The 5,091-nt window shown below is 43.0% G+C and overlaps 2 long non-coding RNA genes across 2 annotated transcripts in view; both read right to left on the bottom strand.

Moving 5' to 3' along the window:
• LOC109368342 overlaps positions 1–5,048 on the bottom strand; it is an 18,623-nt gene extending 13,575 nt beyond the window's left edge. Inside the window, exon 1 of the long non-coding RNA XR_002116291.2 lies at positions 4,896–5,048. This is a non-coding gene — a long non-coding RNA (uncharacterized LOC109368342). The remainder of the gene's footprint in view (positions 1–4,895) is intronic.
• The window catches only part of LOC104911586, a 25,226-nt gene that overhangs the window by 17,697 nt on the left and 2,438 nt on the right, over positions 1–5,091 (bottom strand). The window lies entirely within an intron of this gene.

The following is a 5,091-nucleotide window of genomic DNA, read 5'->3' as shown; positions in this document are numbered from 1 at the left end:
GATACACATACGACAGCTGGGCAGCACCTCCCAGCTGCTCGTGAGTAGCACGGCACAGCTTACATCACCAGGAGCCCAGGGAGGAAGAGTCTGTGCCGGGAAAGGAAGGGCAAAAAGCTCAGTGTCAGGCACAGGGAGCTACTTCTCCTGAATGCTCCTGAGGACTGTGCTTATATCCATTTTCTCTGGAGGATCAAGAGTGAGCTGCAGCAAGCAGTGCTGCGTGGCTCTATGATGGCCCCTTGGGAAGCACAGGCTGTCCTTCCTGCTGAAGATAGTCTGAGGAGGGCTTTAGGATGGACATTTTTTCATCCTGTAACAATTCCCCAGGCTTGAATGTGCGTCGTTCAGGATTTTGTGTCCTGAGGAGGAACTTGAAAATCATTCGAGATGCAAACTCAGTGACTTAATTCTTTATGCCCTTCTGTCTCCTAGCCACTTTCCACCACTTCTTCCTTCCTTGTTCTCTTTCTCTTGGACAACTCTAGTTCCCTATCAAGCATTTCCTAGGCATTTTTTGTTCCGTAACACCATCACTAATCCTATAAAAAAGGCAAAGACCCTAAGTGTGGCAGTCAGTGTGGGCAGCCCCCTGACCACCTCTCAGAAAATTGGCTCAACTGGAGAAGGAGCTGGGAGGGAACAAAATCAGGACAGCCGTCTAACAGTGGCCAAAGGGCTGTTCCATGCCATATGACATCGTACAGAAGGAGAGCTTGGAAGGGGGAGTGAGTTGCTCTTCTTGCTCTTTTCCACTGCTCAGGGGGCCAGCTGGGCATTCCTTGGTGGGTGGCGAGCAACTGCTTGTGCATCACTTGTCATGTACATTTGTGTACCTACAGTCATAACTATAACACTTCGTACACATATAGTTAGAACTATAACTCTTTATCTTAGTAAACAGTTTCATATCAAGCCACGAGTTCTACTTTGTGGTCGTTTTTTTCCCCAGTTCTCTCCCCCATCCCACTGGGAAGGGGTGGGACTTAGGCACAATGGGACAAAAGTGCCATTCGTCTTGCACACTTTCCATTATTCATGAAAGGTTGCAAACTGGATAGACAAGCTGCAAATACACAATTTATCAGTTCACTCTCATGGAACGCTCCTCCATCTTCACTTACTCTGTCTTACTTCCAAGGCCACACCGTCCACAACCCACAGGACCAGGACATCGGGGCCCTAAATGTTCTGAGCGTTCATTCAGAGTAGAAATAGAAATGATAGCTGCTGTAGTGTGTGCTGTCCTAAGCATAAATAAGTCTCTAGAGAAATCAAGACACAACGGGCTATTGCTTTACAATCACCTGGAAAGCATAAAACTTGGTAATTTACCAAGTCCAGCAGAGTGCGTTAAACAGAGAAATGCAAGAGTGGGAAATAGTTCTGGGCTAATACAGCTCTGGGGAGGAGGGTATCACTTGAATGTAACAGCAAACAAACAAACAAACAAAAAAGAATAAAATAGAAAAATTTCCCTTGCTTGCCCATGAATAAGCTTATATAAATCACCAAGAAATACATTTATTTTATACCATGCACCTCAGGAGCTGCAGAAATAAAGTGTCTGAGAGAGAAGTCTGACTGTCTCATGAAACAGTAAGAAGAAATCAAATACGAGAAACAGCTCTAAACTCCAAATGATAAATCTTTCTATCCACCAGCTCCATATTTCAGAGGGAAAATTAGGACAAATAATAGTTTGGCTAGTCTATCAATGTCCTTCCTCTTGCATCTATCATCTTGCTATACGAATTTTTGCAAGGACTTTTAAGGATAACATGAATGATTCTCCTCATCCTTCCCACAAGAAGCCTATTTGCTTTGTGGATCCGAGGTATGGATGTGAGATGTAAGATGTACTTCATGCCAGCACGGGGTCATCCACGGTGACCTGCAGCACATCGATCACACATGCATCACGTGCAGCAGCACGGCTGCTGGGACATGATCTGTACATCTCTGCACTTCCAGCAAATAATGACAGTCATTAGATGGTTCTTGAAATTGCATTTTTCTTCATAGTGAAGAGATTTTTAGAAACACAGAATGGGAGTAAGAAGTATTGCTGAAGAGCATATCAGAGGGAAGCATGACAATTCCTTGCTGTTGATTAGGCACCTTTCCTATCTACGTGCAATCTCATGCGTACCTCAAACCCCCTACCAGAGAATTTGGCACATACACCTACACCGAGGTCTTAGGAATATCAAGGTCAAGAGTGTTAAATTTGACTTGGGTACTTCCAGCAAGAAGAGGGCATAAAGATAACTGCACACAGACATCGCTGGGTAAAGAGATGCCTTGGGGATCTCACACCAGTCTCTGATCCTTCAGCAACATGGCTGTAAGGACGGACCCGCCTGATCGTCTGAGAAGTGACCACGCAGATTGCACAGGGAAATGGAGGCTCCTCTGAGGGTCATCTGCAGTGATCCATAGAACAGCTATTGCTGAAAAGCAAATGTTGAGATCTAGGTAAGCAGGAAACTGTGGCCTGGAGGTTATCAGAGTTGCACCACACACGAGGTTTTACAGGTCACTGTGACAACCCGGTGCACCGGAGTCTGGAATTTGCTGTAACGTCAAAAACAAATGAAGAGTTGTTCCCCTGGAGAAATTCTTGGTCCTGGATCACTGTCGAATCCTGTTAAGGGTTTGAAAAGAAAACCAAGGAGCTTCCCACAACATCCCAAGACTCCAGCTGCTCACTGTAACATTTTAAAGCCAAAATCCCAGCTACCACAGTCGAGCCACTCCACTTCTCCACAAAATGCAGCTACCATCAAAGCAAAGTTTCCTTTTGAAAGCTACTGAATTCAGTAGATACCAAGAAAGCAACTTCCCTCCTCTTTCAGAGGAACAGTAAAATTCTATTTCTTCCACTGAAGTCTGACAAATCGGACTAGAAAGAGCTTACACGCACACAAAAAAGCTCACAACCAAAATATCACAACAAATAACTGAACTGCTAGGAAAATGTGGGTGTTCCTAAATGTTTGTGGCTTCCAAGCATCAGCAAACAGAACAGAGCAGACTGATGGAGAATTTTCTTTTCACACAAGAGAAATGGACGAGCAAGACACGAATAAGAGGTAGCAGTCTGAGTGACAGCTGGGCACAGACAAATTCCCTTGTTGCTGCTGGTGGCCTCAGTACATGTCCAGGAGGAGCAGCCAGGAGATGTGCTGAGCTGGGAATCAGACCTGCTGGAATCTTGAGGCTGAAAGCAAGAGTTTGGATGGTGCACCAGTTGCGCTGTGTTTCTCTGGGAAAAGAGGTATTAAATTCAAATTAGATTCCCTAATAGAACGCATGAACCACGTGAAATTCATCGTAACAAAACTTCAAAAGCAACACAGATGAAATGTCTTTGGATCAAAGGTTTATTTCTAATGACACAGCACTGGAAAACAGAAGTTACAGATGACTTTTTGATACAGGATACATTATATATCTTAATTTAAAAGTATTTGTAAAGGTATGCTGCATAAATACCTATTGTGAAAATATATTATGCTTATTTCTCAGAGATTAATTTTGCTGTGTTTGTTTTTTTTTAATTGAGCCAATTAAATAAAAAAGTACAGATGAGCATCATTCCAGTAATCATTCCAGATTATCTCACTGTAACTATTGCAGCTGGAAGAGGAAACTGAGCCATGCCTTCTCAAAGGTTTAGCAGCTTTGAAAACGATGTTATTCATCATCTCAGAACGAAAATGTCACATTACTAACATGGACACTGTTCAGTGCTTTGGCAATGGAGCAGCCAGTTTTGCTTTGGAACAAAACTGTTTCCTGTAACGCCAGACAGTGAGAGAGCAATGCACACCCTGATGACACCACACAGTCAAAGAACTGCAGTGAAATTGTTAAAATGCATATATTCCCATATGCACTTATAGGTACACATTCAACTTCCTGTGTATAGATATCATGGGTGTCCAAAAGTAACTCTGAAAAACGTTGCAGCAGTTAATTACATTTTTTAAACGCATGAAACTTAGGATAGTTTGACCTCATTACTACAGGATTATTCATTAAATTTTCTGCAGTGCAACTCAATACAATACACTCAGTGCAGAGAAGTTAAGGTTTTGGTACCCAGGAGCCTAATTTGGGACTTCATGGGAAAGGACCAAATACAGGATCACCACAGCTCTGACAAAGCACAAACAAACGTGGTGCTACGTACATGTGAACAAATAAGGACGTTTCTGGTTTTATTTGATTTTTTTTTTTTTCTACGCACTGCTTTAGAAATTGCTAGCTGAACTGTTTGCACTCATGCTCATCTTGATATGCTTCAACAAGCTTTGTCTGGCACCAATCCGTAAACCATTAGCAGCCTGAACTACAAAAAAGTGGGCTCCCGTGTTACAAAGAGGTTAAAAACCTACTGACTGAGCTTCATACCACATTCGTGTGCCTGTGAGAAGAGCTGTTCCAGATGGCGTGTGAAGTTCTCCGGGAAAAGTCCTTTAGAACTCTTTGCATCTCTGTACTGAAGCCACTCAGATTCCTTAATGCCTGTCAACCAGCCAGCCTCCTGAAAGAAAAAAGACAGAGCATCTTCAGTCTCAGGCCTCTCCCATTCCTTTCTATACACTCCAGGCCCGGAGAAGTGTTGGAGTCATGTGGCTAAAAGAAGTGGTGATTTGGTTAAATAGCGCACTCTGATTTTGCCCAGATTGTTTTCTCTGTTCTGCCAGACCGTGGTCAGTGAGACTGACTGTGAGCATATTATATGGCCTTTATCCACCCAACCTCCAACTGAACTGAAAATTGGACAATCAGCCTCTGGAGTCACCCAGTGTTACAGCAAATCTGCATTTCTGCAAATGCACGTGGAGATGTTTTCAAAGTTCTCACAGTAATATTGGGATACTTACACAGTAAGAGCATAGAGTGTGCTGGAATCATTACAGAATGCCACAGATGAGGGGAAAAAAAGCAATCTTTTTCTCTGATTATTTTTTTCCGAGCGTTCTTTTCTCTCATTCCCATATTGACAGTCAGAAGAAATCAACAGTTCTTGTTTCTCTGCCATCATAATTTCTGGAAACTAAAGTCAGTTGATGTTCAACT

This window comes from Meleagris gallopavo, chromosome 6 (assembly GCF_000146605.3).
Source record: "Meleagris gallopavo isolate NT-WF06-2002-E0010 breed Aviagen turkey brand Nicholas breeding stock chromosome 6, Turkey_5.1, whole genome shotgun sequence".
NCBI lineage: Eukaryota > Metazoa > Chordata > Aves > Galliformes > Phasianidae > Meleagris > Meleagris gallopavo.
The sequence above is the reverse complement of the archived record's forward strand: the minus strand, read 5'-3'. Positions and strand labels throughout refer to the sequence as shown.